This window comes from Talpa occidentalis, unplaced genomic scaffold (genome assembly GCF_014898055.3).
Source record: "Talpa occidentalis isolate TD23 unplaced genomic scaffold, MPIMG_talOcc4v2.1 talOcc4.8, whole genome shotgun sequence".
Classification (NCBI taxonomy): Eukaryota; Metazoa; Chordata; class Mammalia; order Eulipotyphla; family Talpidae; genus Talpa; species Talpa occidentalis.
The window spans coordinates 36,939,304-36,964,942 of NW_023605194.1; the positions used below are offsets into that span (position 1 = coordinate 36,939,304).

A 25,639-nucleotide genomic window follows, 5' to 3' on the forward strand; every position below is an offset into this window, starting at 1 on the left:
CCAGGTAGATTGCCCAAAAAGAGGTGTGGGTAGGTGGCATGGCATGGCCCAGGATCAGACTGCAAGATGTCTAGGTTCCTGGACTGCTCCCCATTGTCTCCCACTCTTCCTAGGTGACCTGGCAAGGCATGTAACACCCTGGGCCTCAGTTTCCTCATTAAAAAAAGGAAGGGCTTCACAGGGCCATCCTCCAGTTTTAACACTCTATGTGTGATAACTATTAAGGCCTAGGGGCCCCTCAGATTTGCTGGATGACCTCACACAACCTTATCCTCCTCAACTGGCTCAGAGTGAGTGCTTCCAGCTCAGCTTGCAGAAGAGATCTCAGATTTGAGTGAATCCAGCAGTGCCCAATGATCTAAGGCCTTCTGGAAGGTTCAGGGGAACTACCTCTAAACGGAGTGTTATGTCCAGGGAACAGCTTTCATGTCCCTGTACCTCTGGGGCTGGCAGGAGCTGCTGACCCAAAGCTCTGTGGCCAGAGGGAACGGGGCTGAAATCCACAGCCCTGCCTCAGGGAGGCTGGCAGAGAGAATGCCAGGGAATGTCCTTCTAATTATCATGGGGTTTTATGAGCAGAAAGAACCTTGAAAGATCATCTAATCTGGTTTATTCATGAGAAAACAGAGCGACAGAGAGGGAAGAGCATTGCCCATGTTTGCTCAGCGAGGCTGCACCACTGTCAGGGCCCTACCTCCAGGCTCCCCCAATTACCCCCCACCTCCTTGCAGGCCCCATTGTGTCCCAGACTGGCTGATCGGAGATATGACACTGGGTTCTGGTTGAAAATTCAGAGCCCTGGGCCCAACTCTGGACCCACAGAAAAGACTCCAGGAGAGGAACCTGAGAATTTGCATTTAAAAGGTGTCTCAAGTGGTTTGTGTACTTTGGCACTTGCGGTTAGAGCTGCATTTCCACCTTCAGGTGTCATCCTCAAAGTATCCACTCAAAATCTCCAGAAAGGGAGACCAGTATCCCTGGAGCAGTGAGTATCTGGGTACTGGAGTGGTTGGATCCCAGTCCCAAGCAAGGGCACCAATGCTATAGGTAGAACCTTCTACCATCAATAGAGAAGACCAGTGCTGTCCAGCTACTGTGGCCTTCCAGTCCCACAGCACTCCTATAGGCAGGTGGGCTTGTCCCCATTTTTCAGATGAGTAAACAGAGGATATTCTCTATGAAGTGACTTGTCCAGATTCACCTAGTTGATAAGGGGCAGAGCTGGGTGGGATTTGAACCCAGAACACCTGTCCCTAAAAGCCATGCTTTAACTACATTGTACAGCATCCTTTAAAATTTACATGGATGACCCCTTGGGTAGTGAGCTTTCCAGGATTGGGGTGGGGGGTACCAGTGGCATCTAGAGGAAGCCCTGGCAGTATCAGGTCACCTTGATCAACCATGTTGGAGCTGTGGCTGGGGCCAGGCTAAGCTGGTTAAAGGACGCAGGGTGTTCTTTGTGTTTCCCCTAACATGGAGAAATGTGTTCCAGATTATTTACAGGTTCTAGTTCCTCAAAGTTCTCCAGATTCAAACCTTGCCACCCTGGAGCGGCTGGGTGAAGAGTTTGGGCTGAGAGGGCCTTTGTTGGGGGCAGAGATGGCAAGGGTAGAGGGACTGATTCTCTAGGTGGTGACAAGGTTGGGGGGGGGTCTGTTTGTGGATGGGGCTGAGAGAACCCACCAGGGGCCTCCTGGGAGGGCTGTCACATGCTATCTATCCCGCCAACCGGAGTATGGGCCAGACGGCCGGGGCTCCGCGGGAGCATTCCATGGAGGTTATGAGGCAGAGATGCTCCCACAGGCTCCAAAAGAGGCCCCCAAAGATGTCTCAGGGAAGCAGTGGAGGGTCCCAAACAGCTGTGAGGCAAGATGTGCTGCTTCCCAAACCGGAACTGAAGAAGGGTGAGAAGCACTTAACGGGAAAGACAGATGGGAGGGAAAAGCGTCCATGGATTCCTCCTCCTCCCCAGTAACCAGAGTGTGGGTGTGGGGCTGGCACTCCTCAGTCCACTCTTGGAGGTGTATGTTGTCCCATAACCTGGGGTCTCTGGAAGGTTCTCAGGGGCACATTTTGTCTAGCAGTCAGGGCGGACTGACACCTGAGGGACCCATGAAGTCACTGCCTCTTCCCTAGGTCCACACTGGCCACAGTCCAGAGCCAAGACACCTGACAAGTGGACCTGATGCCCAGGGAGCCAGGGCTGAGAGGGCAAATGTGCGCCACGCAGCATACAATATGACTTCTCATGGCCTGTGCATAGTCAGAACCCTTAAGAGCCCATTCAGCACATTAAGAACTGGCTCACTGGGCAAAACCTCACTGCCATCTCTGGAGGAAGCTGAGGGCACACAGGCTGGGCGCTTGCTTGCTTTCTGCTGCTTTTCAGCACTGGTGTGTCAGAACTGTGCCCAATCACTGGGGGTGAAGTAAGAGCCTGTTGTGCGCTCTCAAGGAGCTTACAGCCCAGTGGGAGAGACAGCAGGCAGCTGACATGGAGGAACAGAGAGAAGGAGAGGCATGGTGGGTGCATGAGACTGCAGAAAGGATGCCTGTGTCTCACTGGGTTGGGAAGAGGAGCTTCAAGCTCAGTGCACTGAGCTTGGCAACGCTTGGCTGGCCCCTCTGAGGGGCTCTGCCTTGGGCAGTGGTCCCAGTCCTGTCTGTGGTAGAGGACCATGCTCAGAGGTCAAGGCCAGCACCTGCACCATGACTTCCCACCACACTGCCTGAGCAGTGGTAAACAAGAGTGCCAAACTGTCAACAGAGCACCCGGCAAACTGCAGTGGAAGGACTGAGGGTGACAAAGGGGAAAATCCATTCTGGCGGCCAGAGGACTCCGGAGGGCTGCCCCAGGCTCCGGTGAGACAGGATTCCCTTCTCCCCCTCCCACTCCTGGAGATCTCCTGCCCCCGCCTCCCCATCCTGTGCGCTCGTGGAACACTCTATGGGGACCTCTGTAATCCAGACCTCATCCTGGATGACATGGGAGAGGGTGGGGGACAGGGATACCCTTCCTTCCTGGGGGGAAGGTGGGAGCTCTAACCTGAACCCTGCGTGCTAGGCTGTATGCCTGCTGCCAGAAGGCTGGGAACAGTGAGGGCTGGTTGACCTCACACGGCACAGCCTGTGGTTAGTCGCCTGGGCTGTTTGGGGATTAGGCAGGAAAGCCCTGGGACATTGGAACCTGCTGTGGGGGGAATGGAACCCTTATACCACCTTCCTGCTGATGGAGGCTCAGTCACCCAGGTACTAGCCACAGACTTGCCTGCCTCCTGCTTCCTTTATGACCAGTGAGGAGGCTCCCAGTTCCTTAGTGTGAATGGCAGGATGGCGGCTGCCTTGCCTAGAGTGCACACTCATGATCATCTGCAAGATTGCCTTTCCCACGCTCAGTTTCCTTGCCTGCCAATGAGGAAACTGGGTCCACCAGCAGCGGGGAACCATGCATGGCGATGGGACATAGACACCTGCAGCATGGTGTATGTGTTCAATACATACCGGGCTCCAAAGACTTGGGAGGAAAAAAGTATCAGGGAGGAAAAGGTCAGGGCCCCTGAGAGAGGAGGTCATGGGACCCTGGGGAAGGAGGCCATGCTCAACCTCGGGGAGACAGTGTAGCTTGAAGAAGGCTCCAGAAGGTTCAAGCCATACGGCAAAAGCATAGGGCTTACGAGGCAAGAGGAAGTGCAGGAAAAAAGCTGCAGCAGTGGGGTGTGTGAAAAAGATGGGAGTGGGCTGCCTGGTGGGCTGAGCCCAGACAGAGGCAGTGCATATAGCTGTGAAGGGAGGCTGGGGCCAGATGGTGGTGTCTCTGAATGCCAGATTGAGTTGGCTGGACACACAGCAGGCTAGCTGATGGGAGACAGGCTCGTGGGAGCCCCTACAAGGGCATCCAGGTGAGGGGAGAGGAGTCCTGCCACCTGGACCCACCAGCCCACCTCACAAACCATTGAGAACTTCCAGGCCCGCAGTTCTCTGGGAGTGCACCCTCTAACTTCTTCTCCCGTTGGGGGAGGACAGTTTCTTTATTCATAAGCACAAACTCCTGTCAGGCAGCATGCCTCTGGACACCTCTCTTTTAATTATAGCAGGAATTTCACTAGTGCTAGAGGGAAAGGCCAGATTTCCAACGGCCCCTGTGAGTGCACACAAGCCTCTTGCTCCCCTATTCTAGCCTATGGCCAGAGCCCAGGATGGCCTAGAGCGGCCAGAGAGGCAAATCTCTGAGCCTGGAGTTGGGTCTCCATCTTGAGTGGTTGGCACGGGCGGGTCCATGGGGACAGGAGGTGACTGCTCCCCACTCCTTGGCCACACACAGTGAGCAGTCCAAGTGGCTGGAGTGTGAGGCGTTGCCTTGGACACCTCCAAAGAGCAGGGTGGGAGGGAGCTGTATGTTGGCCAGGGCTGGATAAACAAAGCGAAAGGGGTGGCAGGTTGGAAACCTGGGAGGTCTCAGTTGTGCAGAGTCCTGGCCATGATGAAGGTGATGACACAGAGCAGACACAGCACTGCTGGGAAGCCTGGCGAGGAGGGTCTCCAAGGGAAAGAAGCAAGAAAATGAGACGGCCCTGGGGCTCATGGAGAAATTCCAGAAGGGGGGTTATAGCGGGAGTCACAGATATGACAGCACAGGAGGGAGGGCTGTTGTTGTGAGGAGGCAGGAGAAGGGCATGGGTACAGAGAGAACCAGAGAGACAAAGACAGTCACTCGGAGGGACACACACACACACACACACACACACACACACACACACACACACACACGGTTGAGCTGAGATTTGGAAGCCAAGGGAGAAGTAAAGAAACAGCTAGGCCATGTGGGCTGGCTGCTCTGAGGACTTCCCAAACCCCAAAAAGACCTGGTTCCGCAGAGGGGGACCTAGCTGGGATCACTCAGACACTTCAGGGTTGTGATTCTGGAGCAGGAGGCACAGGCCTCTAAGAGACCTTGTTCCATGATGGGATGGGAGATCATTGCTCTTAGTCTGCATATCCCCTGGGCAGGGGTCCAGGAGTTCATCTCATTCCCCCACACTGACCCTCTGTCAGCAGCACCGTGGTAAGCAAGGTGGCAGGGCCCTTCTGGACAGTCTGAATGTGAGGCCAGAGCCAAGTCTTGTATGTGGAGATGGCCTGAGGTGCCAGGGTCTTGACAGTGAGCTGCACACAGGGTGGGGGGACTCACACATATGTGGGCACTCTCTGTCCGTCACACACGTACACATATTCCCACACCTCACTCCTTATATGCCAGCCTACACAATCACACCCATATCCCCATACCTGTTCATGGCTAGGTACCAACACACACACACACACACACACCCCTGCACATCCTCCTTCCCTCCAGGGAAAGCAGACACCAAAGCATCATTGTCCTGCAATGTGCCCCTTTCTTGGTGACCTCCTCCAGCTTCCCTCTGGGAAGGGGTTCTGCAGGGGAGAGGTTCCACTCTCTGCTAATCCAGCCTCCCCAGGGTCCATTCTGGAAAGCCTCATGCTCTCTCCCAGACTCAGGAATGCTCTGAGGCCCTCCCACCTGCCACCTGAGTGCCCTGTGCAGCCCAACTCCAGCTTGCATACTTCTCAGTGATGAGGAGCGCACTACTCACCTGGCAGAGCAGCTTTAAATAAAAATCTCCAGACAGCTCAGACTCTTGGAAACTTGAAATTGAGCATGCCAGGGAGATATTGTGGTTGCCACCGAGGGACCCAAGCTCTGTTGGCCAGAGTCCACTGGCAAGACTGTCTTTTTTCATTAGTGTGGAAAATGACAGAGCCGGCCCATCACCTAGCTGTCTACTCTGAATTATAACAGAATTAGAGAAACAATGTCCTTTAGCCCAGTACTCCCTCCATGATTAATGGTAGCTAACAAGGATTCAAGATAATCACTCATTCATTCACTCACTCATTTAATAAAATGTCAATTGGGCAGCCACCAGGTGCCAAGCACTAGAATATGGCAGTGAGCAAGGATAATAATTTAATATTCTTTCCTAGTCTGACAACTGCCTTTCACCCATTTCACAGGTGGTAAAGCTGAGTCCAGGAAGAAACAGAGACTTGCTCAAAGTCACACAGGGGTCTGATGGTTAAGGGCAGAGCATCACGTAAGCGGCTGCAGGCGCCGACCATCTGCCAGCCCCGCAGGGAAAGGTAAAAGACTGCACACCCACCAGCCCCCGCCCAGCGGTTTCTAGGACATGGAGGTATTGATTACCACCCTCGCCATGGAGTGGTTTTCTTTTCTTTTTCCGTCAAGGCTTTCTGTTCTTTTCTATTTTTTTTTTTTTTTAGAATAAACTCCACGCCGCTCCTATGATTAATTACCAGCTGCCTAATGCTCCGCCACTGGCAATTTCTGGAAAGGGAATGAATTACCTTGAAAAACATCCGAAGAGAGAACCCACCGTGAAGGAGAATTTCAAAGGTTACCTCACAATTAGCAGTGGGTTCCCCTAGCCTTATCAAGTAGCCGGCAGGCCCTCTGGGGAGAGGCAGACCGCCAGCCTTGGGGGCCACCTCTGGTTCCTGAGGGCAGCTGGGCTGGGAGAGCTGGGTAAAGGCTGTAGACAGAAATGGAGGTGGTTTCCTGAGCACTAGCTGGGATTCTGACCCTGGTTCCATCCCAGGTCTCTAAGGCATCGAGTGCTGCTGAATTCCAAGGGACCTGGGTTCAAATCCCTACACTACCACGTACAGCACTATGGGTTTCTTAACCACTTTGAGCCACTGGAGAGCAAGGCCTTAAACACACCTCCTCAAGGGATTATGCGGGGAGAAATATGTATTTAAGGAGGGTATTGCCTAGCATACAATATACTCTCACTAAGCTGTTAACATTTAAGATCATTCCAGCCTGTTAAGCAGCCTCATAATTTTCCTCTCTGCAGTGCTGGTACAATTATCTTTGTTTTCAAATGAGAACACTGACTCCCACCAGAAGTAAAAAGACTAACCCAAGGTCATGAATCTGAGCAGGGAGCTGGGATTTTCTGCAGCAGGATGAAAGCTCCCTGCTCCAGAGCCCAACAAAATGTGTGAATCTCCAGGGCTCACCTGCCCTGCATCTGGGCCCGAGGGAGCACAGAGGCTAAGGTACTCTCATCTCTGGATTGGGAGCCAAAATAAAAAGGGATGACACAGGTGACCCTCTGGCATTGGGTTGAGTGAGATCAACCCCGAAATACCACTCTGATGAGACAGGCTGGTGTTCAGGTCAGAGGCCTGCCTGGGAAGCTCTGTCTTGGGTCCCACTGACTCCAGTGGCTCTTTCTCAGGGCTCTCTGAGGGACCTTAGCTTCCCACCTGCGGGGGCACCAGTCTGTCCATCTTGGCATTGGTGGGTCCTTTGGGGAGAGGGGATAGAATTGAGGTATGCAGGAAGAAGGAAGGTCCCAGCATCCTTGAGGGAAATACTGATAAAACTTGTATGCCATCGCTCTTTTATCGATAGCAAAGAGGCCAAGAGTAAGGGTGGACAAGTGCCAGAACCAGGATTTAAACTCAGGCATTGACCCCAGAGTCCAGAGACTTTGAGCGCTCGTGTGTATACCTCAGCATGGTGAGTGGGGTGGGGCAACAGAGCACCCAACTCAGTGAACAGCTCTCTCTGCCACCCAGGCCTCTTCCTGTGTGGCTGCCATGTTGTTTCACACATGAGACCCACATCCTACCAGGTACAGAGTGGGACGGAGTGGGCATCAGTGAGAACCACAAACCTGCCCCTCTCCTTGGGTGTACCCCACCACTCTAGAGAAAGGTCAGGTCTAAGAAGTCTCTGAGGAAGAGAAGCAGAGTGCAATGAGGTCTAAGCAGGAGTAGCTACACTCAAAACCACACATGAGGCTTGAGGCTTCTCAAAGACACAGAGGAACTGGGCTGTGCCTGCCTGGCATCCAAGGCCCACTGCCTCCCAGCAGCCCAGCTGAACACCTACCTCTGTGACCCTCGAATCACCAGCGTCCCACGTGCTGGTCAGCAGCTCTAGGCCCTCTGCCTCACTCCAGTTCCATCCTGCTGATATGAAAAGGGGTGGTCAGTGGGTCCACTCATAGCAGGGGCCCCTGAACCCACTGTGCTGCCACAGCCCACACGCCCACCTGCTGGGAAGTTTTCAGCCAGCAAAACTGAAATATCCCCATTTGATAGATGGGGGATCTGAAGGACTGAGAGGAAAAGGAGTATAATGATGGGGTGCCCAGATGCCAACTGGCCCCTGTCACCCCACATCTGCCAGTTCCCAGCTATGAGATCATTGATATGCTTCTGGTTTGTCTGGATTTTTCATCTGCTAAATGGGGCCACAATCTCTCTCCTGGGGTTTCTAGGAGGATCTAAGGACACAGGATGGCAGCACTTGGCATTCATTCATTTAAGAAACATTTAATGATCATCACAAGTTGGTGGTCCCTTGCTCTCATGGGGACTCAGACAAAGCAAAGAATCAAACAGTACATAGTTAAAAGTGGTGTCTGCCAGAAAGAATGAGTATGGCTGCCTAGCAGAAACTCAGGGATGGGAGGTGAAGTTAAGAGACAGCTCTCCTATCTGCCTACCAAGTCAGCTGAGGCACCAATTATCCTGTAGGGGCAGGCACTGGGCCCTGAGGAACACTGGGCCCCCAAGCTCTCAGAGGTAGCGCAGCATCCCCACCCCAGTACAGGAAAGAGGATGTGTTTACATCCTGACCCTTTGACTCTGGCAGCCCCCCAATTCTGCAAGCATGAACACAAAAGCCCTCTCCCATTTTACAGAGGAGGAAACTGAGGCCTGGAGAGGCAAAAATTGTTCCCACCCCATGCAGGAATCACGCAAAAAGTCCGCAACTGGGGCAAAACTGAAATCCGCATCCTGCTTCCCCACCACTCACAGCGCAGCCTTTCCCAAAGGCAAGCTGGCCTACAGACCCGCTGACAAAGAGAAAATAATTATTTTGGCAGCTGAGACAGAAGCCAGAGCCGGAAAGTCCTCGCTCACTCAGTGAGGATCGCCCAGGCCCCAAGGGAAGACGTCCGCCCAGCCGGTCTCTCAGGGGTGCTTGGGCTCGTGGCACACACTAGCGTGCCTTGCAGCTCCCAGACACCCCAGTTTCTTGGTACTGGCTTTGTGCAAAGGGGCAAGCAAACCAGAGAAGGGAAGAGACTTGCCCAAGGTCACATAGCAGTAAGTGGAGGCATTAGGATAAAGAACTGGGGCCCGGGTTGGGGAAAGAACCCCCACCATGAGGTGAGGAGTAGGAGGCTCACCTTTACTGAGTCCAGATTGGGGGTTTTCCTGGAATATTTCCTTTAACGCTCAGTGAAATGTTGTGAGGCATAAACTGGTACCTCCAATTTACACACGAGGTCCAGAGAAATTCTATAACTTCCTAAGGAGCTGATAAGAACGCAGCCAGGGTGTGAGAAACAGCCTGCGCCCGCTCATCCTCTGTCTCTCCAGGGCCACCAGCCAGGCAACCCAAACCCTGCTCAGCTGCTTGGCGCTGCTCAGCCACCCTGCACAAGACCGGGTGGCGCAGGGCACCCAGGCCTCCCTGCCACCATGCAGGGCACCCCTTAGACCGTACTGGGTTCCTGGCTGCCCAGGCAGGCTGGGGTGGGTGGGTGGGGAATGGCGCTTAGGAAGCAGGAACCCAGGCGGGGCTGGGAACATGGAAGTGACATGGTGTACCCTGGCCCCAGCCCTGCTGGTGCCCTTAGCAGAGGTTCGCAGCCCGTGGGCTTGGCTACCTGGTGAGGCCAGGAGAGGAGAAGGCAAGACAGGTGGGATGTCACTGGCTGCTCCCAGCCTCGCCAGGCACAACCAGAAGTAATGGGGCCACTGCAGGGAGCTGTTCTCTGCTTAAAGGTGCTCATAGGCATGGATCTGGGTGTAGCCTGAGCCTCAGGGCCAAGTGGGTTGGTGGCGCCATCCAGTCTCCCCAGGGGATGGGTACCCCACTCCCCATAGGGCTCTTGTGGGTGTCTTCAGCTCATGGTTTTCATTTGGGAGTTGGGCGGGAGGGGACACAGGGTGGCTCTGACTGAGGGAGAAAGGGGCGTGTGCAGGCCACAATAAACCAGGCCTTTTTTCTGGAGCACCAAGGGCAGGGCAGGGCAGGGCAGTCAGGGTGATTGTTTTGTAGAATAGGATACTAAGCTTCCAGCGAGGATGAGGATGCCAGAGGGATCACAGCCAGAGAGAGTCAAGGCAGGGTCTGGGACACAGCAGAGGTCACCCAGGTGGAGACTGTCTTAGGACCCAGAACAATTCTCTCAACCTCACCCCCTTTTCCATTCCCACCTCCCATTCCCACCTTCTCCTGGGATCCCCTAGGGGGACTTGGGTGTGGACTTGGTGGAGGCACCTGGGGCTGACTGGGGCTGGGGTCAGCCTGCAGAGACACAGGGTGCATGAGGACACCACCAGCACCCAGGTGGGCTTCAGGAAGGCTCTATGCTTGGGACTCGAGACCTGTGGCAAAGAGACTCCCGTTCTCTACAGCTGCCAAGACTGGGAGCCCGCATTCTGGCTGGATCCTTGGCCCTGTCCTCAGTGGGGAGGTTAAGGGCATGGTGGGCAGAGCTGGGTTTGAATCCCTGCTTTGTCCTTTAACTCTGGGTGACCTTGCACAAGTCACTTAGCCTCTCTGAGCCTTCATCTCCTCTCTGAACAGGGGCTAAGTGCCCCTCCAGCAACTTCCCCACCAAGGGAGGCTCTAGGCTTTCCCTGTGGAGCCTGGACCAGAACACACACTTACCCACATGCCCCTGGGGGTCGGGGCTGGACTGACCCAGTGTGGTGTGTAGCACAGGAGGTCACTCCGTGGCACCTCTGAACCAGAGTTCAGGCTCCTGCCACCTGTTGCTAATCATACATGTGCCCGTGGTGCCCTGGTGGCTGTGGGGACTTACTCCTATGTAGATACAGGAGCCACAAAGGAAGGAGCAGCTTAGTCAACAGTGACTGTTAAAGTTCAGGGTGGGGGGAGATTAATTGCTCAAGGTCCTCAGTGGTCACGTGGGGACCAGAACCATGCTCATGTGGGCATCTGCCCAAACTGGGTCCAACCTGCTGCTCCACTGGCTGAACTGACCTGAACTGGCTCTCGCCGGTCTGACCCTCAGTGCTGGGGCTACACCAGAGAGCAGTTCCTACCCCATTTTACGGATGGACCAAATAGCTACTGGTCCCTTGGCCCAGACGCCAGGGGCTCTGCTCTGGCCCTGCACAGGGAGGGTGGCATCAGACCCAGCTCCCTGGCTTTCTAGGGTGACATGGATGCCCCCACTCCAGAGATCCACCCAGAGAAGCATCCCCTTACTTGACCCTCATCATCCTCTGGCGGCCAGGGCTGGCTCCAGGAGCAAGGCAAATATTTACCCCGATGGTTATCCAAACCAGGCTGGCGCCCCGCCTCCCACATTCCTGGAATACGTATTCCCTGACCTCACCAAGCTTGGGGGGGTTGGTGGTGGTAGTGGTGGCTGGGAGGAGGAATCCAGACATAGGGGAAGAGCCAGCCAGACAGAGGGTCCCAGGCCTACACGGAAGGCAAGGCCCACTCACTAGGGGGAAAAAGGGCAGCTTTAAATGGTCCTGGAGCTATTTACCCACTAGGAGAGGCTTCAAGCTGATCGTGTAGAATAGAACATCAGCCAGAGCACTGACCTCCCCACAAGCCACTGGGGGAGGGGCTGGACTGCTCAGTGTGGTGTGACAGGGTAGGGGCTACAGAATGTCACCTCTGAGCCTGCAGTGCAGGCCTCCAGCTCCTTGGACTTACTGCCAAACACCCACACACACACCCACGCACACACCCATTGTGCCTACAGATTGAGCAACACAGCCTGCTGCAAACAGGGCACATTCTCCCACCTCTCAGAACCCTCCCCCAACCCCAGCAGCTCTCACGGTCTCACTCCATCCTCAGTACAGTCCTGCCGCCAGGAGCTGTAAGCTCCCCTTTACAGGTGAAGAAACTGCCCAGCAGAGACCAGAGGTCATGCACTGTAAGCAGCAAAACACACGCCATCTCACCCCAAACCATACTTTCTATAGCTCTGCCCATCGGAACCCTGTTCATCCTTCAAGGCCCAAAGGGCCTCCTCCTCTGTGCTGCCTTCCCTGATAGTCACTCCTCTGCCCTCCCCTCTCATGATCTTTCCCTTCCCTGAACATCCAGACATTTTGATGACTTCTTTCTCTTTGCATAATTAAACTCGATCCCTGCTTATCTTAACTATGATTGTGAGGCCCTTGCACTCAGCTCAGGCACAGCAGAGTGGAGCCTAGAAACTTGGGTGGCCCTGAATGCTCAGGGGAGGACAGAATTCCTGAATCTTTTCACCGGGAGACCAATAGCTGCAGTTGGCCTCAAAGAACAAACAGATAAGAAAGAAGACCTGCAGGTTGGTTCTCTTGGGTGTGGGGGGGTCCTCCTGGGCAGAGCCGCCTATGAACCATGAGGCACCCCTGGTTCAATCATCCTGTCTGCCTTCGCTTCCACTGGGTATATATGGAGCTGTTCTGGCACCCTGCCTGCTCCCAGACTCAGGGAAGGCTGGCCCCTAGCTCCATGCAGCAGGCTTTCCAGCCTCCCCCTTTCCTGCTGGGACCCTCAGAAGGAACTAGGGAAAGGTGCTGGGAACCTGGAAAGCCAGGCCTGGGAAGCTGGGGTGAGTCCACTCAGGGATGTGAGGGATGCCCTCTGGTGGGGAAAGCCTGGGAGCCAAACCCTGGCACTATGGGAATCCCAAAGAGTGGGTGTTGGGGAAGGGTGGGGTTCCTAGAACTGTCCCTGCACCCAACATCTCTGAGACTTGGTTTCTTCAGTTGGAAAGTGGGCATTGTAAACCGAATTCAAGGAGTTGATCCTTCTTTTGCTTGTTTATTTTATTCATTTGTTCATTCCTTTCTTTCAACAACTAATGACAGTGCCTACTACCTGCCAGAGGAAGGATGGGCACAGCTGCGCCCTTGCCAAGGGTCTGGGTCTTGCCCATAGGGGTATCTGGCTGGGGTGGTCAAACCTGGCCTCCTAGTACCCAACTGGGCACATGCTACTCCTAATGCCAATGATCTAACTGATTTTTTGCCAATAGCCCCCTCTTAGGGACTTTGTCTCTCACCTCTGTCCTCTCTGTGTGGGGTGGTCTGGCACCTGGCACCTGGTCCTGCACTGACCATTTAAGGGCTGTTCAGTGGGCCACACTGAAGGAATGCCCCTCATCCCTACCCCTGGGATGCCTGAATACAGGCACTCAGGAGAATCTTGGAAATTCTGAGTCCAAGTCTTTCACCTTACAGAGGTGGGGACATAAGAGAGGGACAGGGCAGGCCTATGGCCAGGGCTAGTACCCAATGCAACTCTGGCATTGGAAGTAGGGCTGAGGGGGAAGTATACTGAGCAGCCAAGGGGTCCACTCCTACCCTATGAGGAAGTCACAGTCCCTCCAGTTTGTTTCCACATCTGGTGCTCACACTGGCTTCAGGATAAGATGAGGGACATTACATGCATGATGGGTGCAGGGCTGGGCAGCACCCACAGCTGTCAGCCCCAGGGGGCAGCCTGGACTTCAGGCCTGGTGCTCCCTCCACTTTAGGAGGCAGGCAGGCAGGTCAAGAGGCTGAAGGGCATGGGCATCCCAATGGCACAGGCAAAATGCCTAGCACCAAGTGTTCCTGATGAACCCCTTCCTGGGCCAGAGGGCAGGGCCCTGGCAATCATGTTCCCCAAACAGACATCCCTCTGGGATTCTGACCACATGTGGGCCAGGCCAGTCTGAAGTGATGGCCAAGGCCCAGATTTACAAATGCTGGACAAAGGACAGCACTGTTCTTGCTAGCGGGAGGTGGTGGGTCTGAGCACGGCACTAACGTCACCCAGGCCTGGGTGAAATCCTGGTTCTGCTACTCACAAGCCATGTGGCCTTAGCCAAGGTCCCGCACTCCCTCCCCAACCGCCCACTGCTGACTCGGTTTACTCAAAGGTGCAATGGGGAGGGAGGAGATTTAACTGGGATGAGTGCATGGCCCAAACCCTGGTGCTCAGAGGAGCCAGGCCCTGAGAAGTCTTGCTGCCTGCAGAAAAGCCAGCTGTCTCCAAGGGCAGCCCAGTTGTGGTCTCCAGGGGAGCTTCTGGGAAGGCTAGGGAAAAAGGGGGTTGGGGAGTGTTAATCATCATACTGCACTGTGCCACCTGTCCCAAGGTGCGCTACCAACACAGCCTCCCAGGGAGGCTTGACTTTCCTCACTTGCTGGCTTACAGTAAGGCAGGGGCCCGTCCTGCCTTTGCCATATAGCTTCCTTCACCTGGGGCCAGTGCTTCCCTCTCCTTCGGAGTCGCCATCACTTCTACAAAGTGGGAGGAATGGTGCCTGCCTAACCCCCCAGGTTGCTGGGAAGACTCTAGAAGATGGAGGGTGTGACCAGATCCGGTATGGGCAGTATGGAGGCTCCTGTTCTACTGTGTACAATGCCAGCCTTGGCTGTTCCTGCCTTGCCGGGCAGCCCAGGACCCAGCCCTGTCTGAGCCGTCACATACCCAGAGCACGCTGTGGGCCCTGCCGGGAGGCACTGAGGACATCCCCAGGCATTTCCCAGCTGGGGCCATCAGGACAGGCCTGGGATGCCCCTCCTTCTCCCCTGAGTCTGGGGTTTCCCTGAATTATAGAAATAGGGGCGCCCTCAGATCAGCAACTTAGTTGGATTCTTTTTTTTTTTTTTTTGAGATTTATTTATTTATGCATACAAGAGCTGGGGTACAGGCCAGAGGTGCAGGAGGTGAAAGGATACACCAGAAACAGAGTGGGGAGCAGAACAGGCAGATCTACTGAGGGGAGCAGCAGGAGAGACAGGAAGGGTCTGCTGCACCATGTGGGTTTCTCCCTGGCTGGCCAGGGATTGAACTCATGCTGCAGAGGCAGCGGATTGCTTCATAGTGCAGTGCTTAACCCCTTGAGCCACCAGGGAGGCCCTCAGTTGGATTCTTGGGGGACCCTCCCTGCACCTGGCCACCCATCCCTGGGACTGACAGAATCTGCCCTTTGGGACCAGACCCTTCAACAGGCTAAAAGGTGAAGCCAGATCAGCCCCAGGAAGGGTGTCTTCCTCCCAGCCACAGGGCTTGCAGGTATAAGGACTCAGAATGTTTGCTGGGTGAGTGAATGAACAGTGATGGGCACGGTGGCAAGAACACAGCAAGATGCTTGCCCAGAGCATACCACATCCATGCCAGGCCTGGCTCTAAGAGACACTGTTACAGAGAGGACTCCATTTAGTCCCAGAGAGATGCTGTAACATAGGAATGTTATTCCCATCTCACAGATGAGGAAACCTAAGCTCAGAGACATAAAGATTTGCCTGCACTGTTATAAAGAGTGAGAGCTGGATTCCATGTAGGCTGAGTATTCCAAAATCTATACGCTGGTCCACAGGGTAGCTTGGGGCACCAGAGAGGCTGGGGAGAGCAGCCATCAGAGGCCAATCAGACCAGGGGTTCCCAAGCAGGCTGCAGGCTTGCCCAGGTCCTGATTTATCTAGTCTGGGGTAAGCCACCTTTCATAGCTGAGAACCTCTGGCCAGTTCAAACCTTATTCCTCAACCATGAAGACTGGCTTAAGGAGGGAGGGGATAGATCACGGTTACTCTGTGTGTTAGAGGAGCCTGGCAGAAGGCCCTTGACGTCGCCATCGTGTGTTCTTGGAAACTAAGCCCTGAGACCTAGCAGAGCAGCCCACGAGGCGCAGAGGCGGGTGGGAGATGAGGCAGAAGCGCGGGGAAGCCAGCCCAGCATGCAGCCAGATGACACAGAGGCTCAGCAATTCCTGACTCATAGCCACCCATCCCGTGACTCCACCCACTGCCAATGTCCCCACCCTGGCTCACACTCAGCCCACTGCAGCTTCTGAAGTCCCTCCCATTTAGGACCAAAAGCCACAGAGGGAGGAAAGAGTAGTGGGGCCCCACCCAGGGCTGGGTGGGAAGCTCAGAAAACTTTGAGGTGGGAGGGATTGCAGGACACCAGAGGACTAGGCATCGGTCTTAGCGCTGGCTCCTGTCCCTCCCTGCATTGCCCCTCTCCCCCCAGCCTGAGCTAGTCAGTGCCCCGTGGACTTTGCACCCAGTCTGCAGGAGAAAAACTGAGGCTGGCTGAGCCCCGCTGGTGTTGACATCTACTTGGATCAAACTTCTTAGCCATGTGACTCCTCCTGAATCAGGGCCCCACCACACCCGCATGAGTATGCCAGGCGTCCCTGCTGCCAGTTCCTCTCCCCAAGAATGCATTACTCCCTTGTCCCAGAACCTTCAATGGCTCTCCATTGTCTATGAGGCACAATTCTAAATCTTCAGCCTCATAGTCAAGGTCCCAGCCTGACTCTTACCTGAACCTTACCCTAAACGTGTCTGGCCTCCCCCCTATTGCACCCCTGCCCAATTTAATCCTGTTGCCAGGAATGCCCCATGAGCTGAATCACAGAAAGAAAATTAATACTGAGGGGCCCCAGGGTGTCAGACACTGTGTTTCTAGAATCTCAAGACTCCTCAGAGCTCCCTGCGACACTGGCTCTGAAAGGTCCATTTGACGGATGTGGATGCCAAGGCTCAGAGGGGCGATGTGTCCAAGGTCACTGGTCTTCCCTGTGGCTCACAAGCTTTCAGTGATCTCTGGGAACTCAGTGGCCCAGAGTCTGTGTTAACTCATCCACTGTCATGGAGACATGGGTCTACTACCTTGGCTTCCCAATCTTCCCTCTGGCCTGCTCAGGGTTATAGCTGACAGGCAGACTGCATGCCCTGCTGATACTTAGCTGGGCTGGGGAGGAAGGTCACAGCTCAGAGAAGACCAAAGCACAGTGGCCATGAGCAGCAACCCTGGGGCCAGGTGTCCAGGTTCAAGGCCCAGCGTAACCACTTTGGGAGGTCTATTCAGCTGTGCCTCAGTTTCCTTCTGGAAACAGGAACAATAGGAGTAGTCGCTGTGACAGTGATCATGGATTTCTTTAGATCATTGGAGCCACATCTCCAGAGCACTAATGAAGCATGTAGAGTTTTCAGTATCACCCTGCTCTTCCCAGCACCTTGGGCTCAATACCACAACCAAGGGAAAACGAAGACCTCAGAGGACCTCTGAGGAAGGAGGAGGTGGAGGGAGGGTGGCCAGAGTGCCTGCCTCTCAGCATCACCCCACACGTACCACTGACCTGGCTCACCTGCCATGCAGAGCAGAGACACTGGGAGTGAGGGTGACGGGAGGCCCTTTCCTGCTGAGATGCCCAGATTTGCACTATGTGTCAGAAATGGGATGATCCAGTGACGGACAGTGTCAGCATCACCCCTATTCCCCAGGGGGACACTGGTAGTGTCCCCTGCTCAGGGGCTATCAATTACAACAAGTGCCCCCACTGGACTAGAGGCAGGGCTGGAAAGCACAGGGGGGCGGTATGGCAGGGGGAGGGAGGGGGAGTATTAATTTCTAATCAAATCCTTCATCCCTGGGACACTCATGGGCAGAACACTCTCCTTTTTTTTTTCCCCCAGATAAGGCCCAGAGTGGCCTTACCAGTCGGCTGGTAATGGATCCTAGGCCAAAACCCCATTCTCTAGGACCCCTGCTTAGCTCCATTATGAGGGTTCTCTTGCCAGGTCCCTAAAGGTCACTGAGTGTCTAGGAGGAGACAAGTCATCAGCCTGTAGGAGGTGAGGGATGGGCGTGGGCCCAGACTTCCACTGATGGGAGGCCCCAGGAGGGGGTCAAAACAGGTCAGAGGCAGGCAGTCGAGAGCCTGAGGTACAGCTTCCTTTCTCAAGAGGGCATGATTCCTGGCAGCAGCTCCTACGGGAAATAATAGAAGAGCCACCCGAGGCAAACAGGGGGTGGGACAAAGAGGGTGCCTGGGCAGGGTTTCCTGTTGGGTGGGCGGGTGGCCACTCTCTGAGGTCGAGTGACCACAGTGGCTATGGTCCTGAGGCCAGGCCAGGGTTGGGTTTCACCTCATCCCTGGCTCAGACCCAGGCCACCCTGAGTCCCATCCTCCAGGCCCGCCCTGGCTTCCTGTCCCACTGGTCCCACCCAGCCCAGGAGAGAGGGAGGGATGGCCCAGTGGAGTCTTCCTCAGAGGCAACAAGGTTTTCTGGGACAGGATTGGGCTGGCTGCCCTGGACCTGCTTAGTGGCCTTTGTCCTCTGACCTTTAGGCCTCCAGCTATTTGATTTCCAGCAAGAGGCTTGACAAAAGCACCACTGGGCTTTCTTTCTAGGAGCTCATAACTCCAGACACAGCTGAGCAGGGGCTATAGATCTCCCCAATTCTGAGCAGAGGGGCAGTGGCCCCTCTAAGGAGCTGAAGGCACCATGATAGGGGAAAAGCTGAGGGAGAATTTCAGATCTCAAAGACAGAACTTTCTAGGGGTCAAAGATGAGGGGTAGTGTGGTATCCAGAAGGTGTGACATCCCAATCAGGCAGTGCAGCCCTTTCACCAGGAGCAACATGATGTCAAACCATTGGCATAATGCCCAGAGTAAGACCCCCTCCCCTTCCACCCCTGCTCTGCATGCCCTGATGCTTAAAGTGACAGGAGTCTGGGTGGCACAGGAACACAGCCCAGGGGCTGTGGGGCTACCCATGGCCTTTAGGTGAATCTGATCCATTCCCTGTGCTTCAGGAGCTGGGGACTCACCTGTCCATGGGTGGGGATATGCGAAAGTGGGCAGGTTGATGGCCTGGCTCATGAGAGCGAGAGGTTTGCACAAGGGACCCCACCCCCATCCCTGCTCCCTTGGTTTCTCCAGGCACAGGCTGTGGGATCCTTAGTCTCTATCAAGGCTGCTTGCAAATAGGTGACTCAGAGAGCAAGCAGGCCAGAGAGTGGGGAACTCTTCCAGCCGGTTTGGGGGTAGGGATGTCATGTACATCTCTTAGCTCAGCATCGGGGAACAGTGCAGACAGGAGTTAGCTTGGACCTAAATGGGACTGGTTTACTTGATGTTGGCCCAGGGACAAGGGCAGATCTGGGACCCAGGTTTCCTGCCTGCACAGTGGAATGCCCAAGGACCTCCTGAGGACCCATTGCAATCCCCTCGTGGCCCCAGGAAGGGGTGTGACAGGAAGATGAGTCTGCTTCCTGGGCAGGGGCTGACTTTAGCCACACGTTGGCTGCCCAGACATTGATGTCTTGTTCACATTACAACAGGCCCCAATGGGCTGGTTGTGAGAGCAGCTTGATGCTCAGCCAAGGGGTATGAAGCTAAAGGGGAGCTTGGTCAGGGAGTCAAGAGGCTTAAGGTCGGTGGGTGAGTGGGGTGAAAGTCAGAGCCTGTTGGGAGCCCAGGTACAAGTTTCCAGGAAAAGTTACTGAGGTTGTCAGGGGGTGGTAGTAAGTCTCCTGTCTCTGGGGGCAAGCAAGCCAAGGTCGAGGACCCATGGGTCTACCTGGTATTCTGGAACTCTAGCCCTATAGCTTAAGAACCAGCCCTGCTTACACTCTGTATTCATTCATGGTGACGGGATGGCTGGCCTGTGTCACCAGCTCAACCACACACCACCCTGCCTCCATCCTTTTCTGGAGGGGAATTTGCTAGTGGTAACAAAACAGCCTTGAGCTCACAAGCCCAGGGGGCCCATCCAGGTTTAACACCCAAATCATATCAGCAGCAGAGACCAAATCTGTTAATATTCTGTGTAGCCCTGATGCCAGCTCTGTGCCCCTCATGCCGAATACCTGGTGGCTCACCATCACCCATGCAGGAAAAGTACCCCTAAACTCCCCAGAATTCATGGCAGTCTGTGGGGCCAGCAACACACTGACCTCTGTCCCTGGCTGCCTCTCTCCTAGGCCTCAGCTCAGCCTGGACCCTTGGCTGCCCTGAGCTATTTCTTGATGCTACTTCAGGGCCAAGGAATACAGGCCTGGCACAGACTCAGCTGCGCAGCAGTATCTGTCAGAGGAAGGGGAGAAGAAGCCAGGAGAAAGCAAGACAGACAGACATGTGAACCCAGGTGGGTGCTCACAAGCATGGCCCTCACAGGTCACCACAGTTGTCTGCATCTGGGCCCCAGGGAGACTGTGCCTTTGATGGCCACACAAGCCTGGTAAACCTGGAGAAGGCCTGGGAGGCCAGCTCGGGCATTCCCCTGAGCAACTTTCCCTGGGCTCTGTTGCCCAGGTGGACTCAGAGAAGACCCCAGAAGTCAGCCTCAGCGCTCTGTCCACCTCTGCTCTGGAAGTCCCCACCTAGCACCTATTATCTGGGGGAAGGGGACCCTCGCCCTAGCCACTCAGTCCATGAGGGACGTAGTGACATCTCTTCCTTTCCTGTTGCCCCTGCCGAATGCTGGGGTTCCATCTTCCCAGAATGACTGGGGTGGGACATGACTACCTCATAGTAAGAACAGTCCCCTGCTGGGCAAGGTGAGCCTGCCCAGCCAATAGGGGGAAAATATGTCACAGGTGTGTGGGATCAACAGAGGTTCTGGAAGATCTGTGTTTTTATGACCCTACTTCCTGCCCAGCAGAAAGTAGGCACACAGTAGGCACTTAATACCTATTTGTTGAATTAATCATTGATCTGATGCAGCAAGCAGAAAGCCTGACTTAAGCACTACTTCTGAGAGGCCAGGACTCAGCCCCGCGCTCCTGGGGACGTGACAGACAGGAGAATTGTCCATGTGTGCCCTTCTCTGGCCTGGGTTCTGTCTTTTTGAGCTCCTCCTAGACAGAAGATGCCCACCTTATCCATTTCAGGGCTAGGATGGCTCTCTGTGGTCAGCCCAATGCCCTCTTGACAGACGGAGGTGCCAGGCCTTCCCACCCCAAATCCAGAGGCCCAAGAGCTCCAGACCTGGTTCAGGGCTGCCCTCTGCTCCTAGCGAGCCCTGCATCCACCACCCATGCCAATGAGGCCCTCCTCCCCTGGTTCCCCATCTCAGCCTCCTGGCTGCAGCCGGCCTGCACTACTTACTTGGACCAACAGTGACAACGGCCATGTGACAGGCTAAGATTTCCTGGATTGGACACACACACACACACACACACACACACACACACACACACACGGCCACTCGTGGCAGGTCAGGTGGTCATGCAGCCCAGCACGGCAGGGACTGAGCCAGCTCAGGTTTCCGTGTCTCTGAAGGACAAGTGGCTGGGCCTGCCTTTCTTCACCCAGAAGAATGCCTTCTCCAAACACTTGTTTTCTGCTTCCTGGACGCGCCAGGGACATGCTGGATGGGAAGTGAGCAGAGTGGGGGGAGCCGAGGGGAGAGAAGGGGGAGGATCACACCCAGCCCGAGCCTCTGCTGGTGTTTTCCTTCTGCCCTCCCCACCCGGAGGGCAGATGCCTGCTGGGAAACTATGGCCACCCAGCCAACCTGACAGCAGGAGAATCCCAAAGCCCAGTGTTTGGATGTGTTGGAAGTGAGACGGGAGGAGAGCTGAGGCTCAGGGAGGGGTCTCCATGTGGGCCAGGACAGACCGGAATGGCTTTGCACAGGACTTCATGGCACGTCCCTGGGGTGCAGGGGAACAGAAAGTGCGGGAGAAGGATTGTCTAGTCAGACTTGGCAGGAACAGTTCTGCCTTTGTTCTGTTGTTAGATAAAGATCTGTGTGCCAGGATCTCAAGGGCTCTTCCAGATTTGGGGGCCTGTGCCTTAGCTACTTCCTGAGAATGACAGGCCTGTCTTCAAATCCCTGACACCATTCCACCAAGGGAGAAGGAGGCTGCATCTCTTGACAGTTAGGGCCGACATTCTGCTCTGTGGGCACCAGTACAACAGTACCTGTTGTATGGGAGGGGTCTGTGGCTGGCTCTTCACCTGCCTTGACCCCAGAAACTCACTGTAGGGGCATCTAAGTAGGGCCACAGAGAAACAATGGGTGTGACTGTGAGTTCGCAAATGACAGCCGCCAATCTGGTCAGACCCCTGCTAAACCTTTCATATATATCTCACTGAACTCATAACCACCAGAGGAGGTAGGCAATGTTGTCACCCCATTTTATAAATGAGGTAGTTACAACCTGAAGTTAAAACCTAATGTTAACGAGGGCAGGAATCAGGGTCTGAACCCAGAGAGTGGTCTTAACCAGCACCCCACCAGATCAGGGGCTGGGTCCCCATCTTCAGGAATAGGCCCATCCTTTACAAAGTTCTTGGCAAGGTTTCGAGGCCAGTCCCAGGTTTCCCAGGGATGCAGGCCAGCCAGCCCCACCTCTCACCCTCTGTCTTCCTAAGGAAGCAGCCCCTCTAATGGCTTCTGGGAAGCTCTCTAAAGCAGAAGAGGCAGGAGAAGGGGTGTGTGTGTGAATATGGGGTACAAACAAGGATAGAGAAAGAAAGAGCCAGGGAGGAGGTGGGGTAAAAGGGGCAGAAATACCCAGAGGAAACAGAAATAAAGGGAGAGAGATGGAGTGACAGAGCAATGGAGGCGAAGAAAGATGGAAGAGATGACACTGGGAGGGAGGGCGAGGGAAGAGGAGGTGGGAGTGATCACAGGGAGGGGAGTGGAGGAAGGAAGCAGGAGCAAAGGGGAAAGAGGGAAAGGCAGACAGGGGTCAGGGAGGGAAGCACACCCACCCCCCTGAACATTAAATACCTAACAGGAGATGACAAATCAAATGGGAATTACTGCGGTAAAAACATAATTAGAAACTTGATTGAAGTTAAACAGAATTTACATAACACTGCAAATTAACTTTACACGGAAACTATTCACTGGGAAGGCAATGAAAAGGCATTTCATTAGTAATCTATATTTAAACAATAGGCACAATGGAGCCTTCTGATGAGGAACTTGGTGCCTTCAAGCAGAGCGAGTGCGAGAGTCTGCCAGAGGACAGCAGCCAGTGGGTGCTGCAAGAGGAAGCGGGCAGTGTCCAGGACAGGACCCCTGCGCCCGACGGTGGGGGCTCAGGTGGTGGACACACGACGCACGTGGGCCAGATCAGATTCTGCCCTAGACTTGCTGTGAGGTCCTGGACCATTGTCCTGCCTTCTCCGGCTCTCCCCTCCCTCATCTGCAAAACGAAGACATTAGAGAGGAGGTAAAGGTACCTGCAAGCCTGGATATTCTAGGAGTGTTTGGGAGATGGTAGAGGGCAAGTAGGAAGATTCAGATTATCTGGGGTCAAACCCCTGCCCTGACACTGCTTAGCTGCAACAGCTTGCAAGCTTCTTCCTCTCCAGCCCTGGTTTATCCATCTGTTCAATGGAGATAAGTCCACTCCCACCCGATGTCACCCAGGCAGTGGAAGGATTTATCGAGAGATGGGGTGGGGCCAGCTTAAAGAAAAGTGAATCTAAAGGCAGAGGATTACTTGACTCATCTGCCTGGCACACTAATTAGATTACCAGTAGCCTCTTGCCACCAACCTCCCACGAAGCCATGCGTCAGCAGAGCACCTTCCCAAGGCTCCTCAAATCCCCCTTGCAGACTCTGAGGGGCAGCTGCTGGAGGGATGGGGGCTCACCAAATCCCTGCCCAGCTCCATCTTATCCTCAGCACGGAGAAGTTTTGCCATATCAGGGTGCATTTACTCAGGACAACAGCTGGACACTGCCCTGCCCCCTTGGTCCCGTTAGCTCTCCTCCCACCTCCCATGGCCCTGCTGAGCATCTGCCCGGCCTCAAGGCAAGTTCAGGGGCAGAGGCTCCTTCCTGCAGCCTTCCCAGAATGAGCTGTGACTCACTGAGTACTGGTGAGTCCTGAACATCACAGATGCACAAGGGGAGACTCTCAGGCCCCCCAACATGCACATGACTGCCTACCTAAGGCTCCACCCCTTTAACTGGGGAGTTCCAGTGGACAGCTCTGGCACACGCTCACAGGCCAGGAAGTTTTTATAGTGTCTTTTAAGGTAAAGGATCCAGGTAGTGCTTAGGGTTCAGTAGGAAGCTGTGGGCCCTGACCCCTGGGGCAGCAGTTTGAGTCCTGTGTTTTCAGACAAATAACAAGGCAAGGAGAGGGAGGTGAGAGGTCAGCAGAGGCAGGAGGTTCTTGAAAGAAAGTGCCAAGCGTGCAGACTTCAAGGCAAGAAGCTCATCTAAGGCCAGGAGTGCTGGCCAGGGCAAGGGAGGGTCTCAGACATGGGCTCACCCACAGCCCAGCCAGTCACCACTGCGTGTCCAGGCGTGAAGGGTAAAGCTGCTCCAGGCTGCCTCCTTCTCCACCACCCTTCTCCCCGGGTGGTTCATTTACTGAGGTCTCAGAACCTTTGGTCTGCTGTCCCCTTTGCTAGAGTGCCTCTTCTCAGCTTCACCAGTAAATCTTCCCTGGCCATTAAGAGCCTGCTCGCCTACTTCTCTTCCTACATCCTTGACTGGGCCTTCTCCATGCCCATTACTGCCCCCACCCACTCTTCCCTCTCAGGCTGGATGCCCTATGACTCAGATTCAGGCTTCTGACCACTCCATCTCCACTGACCTCTGAGGTGACCTCATCAGCCTCATGGCTTACACCACTGTCCACACACGGCAGCGCCTACATGCGCATGTCCTGTCGGGACTGCTCTGCCTCCCAAATCATCTGTCCCACAGCCTCCTCCGCCCTTCCCCTTGGATGTCTGAAAGGCGTCTCAAACAGAACATGCGACTCTGTTCAGCCCTCCCCTGCCAGTAGCCGTGGCTGAGTAAATGACACTTCTGTTCTACCCGTGGCTCCTGTCCCAAGCCTAAGGGCCTTCCTTGATCATTGCCCCACCTCTACTCTACCCGCAAGCCCATCTGCTCTGAAATATATTCATACTTTGATGGCTTCCCACCTCCTCCCCTGCTGCCTGGAGCCTAAGCTTCCCCCACCATGTCCTCCCTGCTCCACTCTTGCCCATCGACATGAGTGGGACCCCCAAGTTCTCTCTGATTTCCCCTCCTCCCCCTCATTCACTGTAGCCACAAGGCTTCCTTGAAGGTGCCAAGTGCACCCAGCTCACTCCCTTCTGGCAGTCATGTTACCTTGTCAGAGGCCATCCTTCACTACTCTATCAAAGAACACTTTGCCCCACCCCGTAGACTCTTACCCAGCTTAATCTCCCTTCTTAAAACAGCACAGACAGTCCCTTCCCTGGGCAGAGACACTGTACAAGCTCTGAGCACTGGGTCGGGAACTGGGTCTGGCTCTGGGATCATGTGCTGCCTCCCCCATGGGTGACAGTGCTCTTTCAGGGCAGGGCTATTTCTGTTCCATCTTCAGAACACAGCCCGTAGCGCAGGCCTGAGCTGGTACAAGGGTCAGTGAGCACTTGAGGTATGGATTAATGAGCACATGAATGGTTGGATGGACAGATGAGTGAATCAAAGGATGGCAGGATGAGGGGATGGATGGATTAAATAATGGACAGAAGGAGGAGTGGGTGGGTAGGATAGTTGGGTGAGAGGATAGTCAGACGGGAGGATGGACAGATGAGTAGGTGAGTGGGTGGATGCTCAGTGGGTAGATGGACAGACGGCTACCACCACAGGCAACCGATAAAGACTTGGCCTCAGTAGCAGTACTTCCCTGGGGAGGAGGGGCTGGAGCAATGAAGTATATACAAGCAAAAGGACAGAAGCTGGTACAGCCAATAGGAAAAAGCCGGGCAGCTCTGGTGCAGCCAGAGCTTGTTGTGTGACCCCTAACAAGGCCATTAACTTCTTTGTGTCTTGGTCTCATGGTCTG

General features: G+C 54.7%; 1 protein-coding gene across 5 annotated transcripts in view; it reads right to left on the reverse strand.

Moving 5' to 3' along the window:
* ZMIZ1 (zinc finger MIZ-type containing 1) overlaps nt 1-25,639 on the reverse strand; it is a 227,217-nt gene that overhangs the window by 134,774 nt on the left and 66,804 nt on the right. For 3 of the 5 annotated variants that reach the window (XM_037496164.1, XM_054690575.1, XM_037496160.1), the window contains exon 4: nt 7,946-8,025. The exons of 1 other annotated variant lie outside the window; for it this stretch is intronic. The gene's annotated coding sequence lies outside the window, so the exon portion shown is untranslated. The remainder of the gene's footprint in view (nt 1-7,945; nt 8,026-25,639) is intronic. One more of the 5 variants, XM_037496161.1, reaches the window with a different exon arrangement.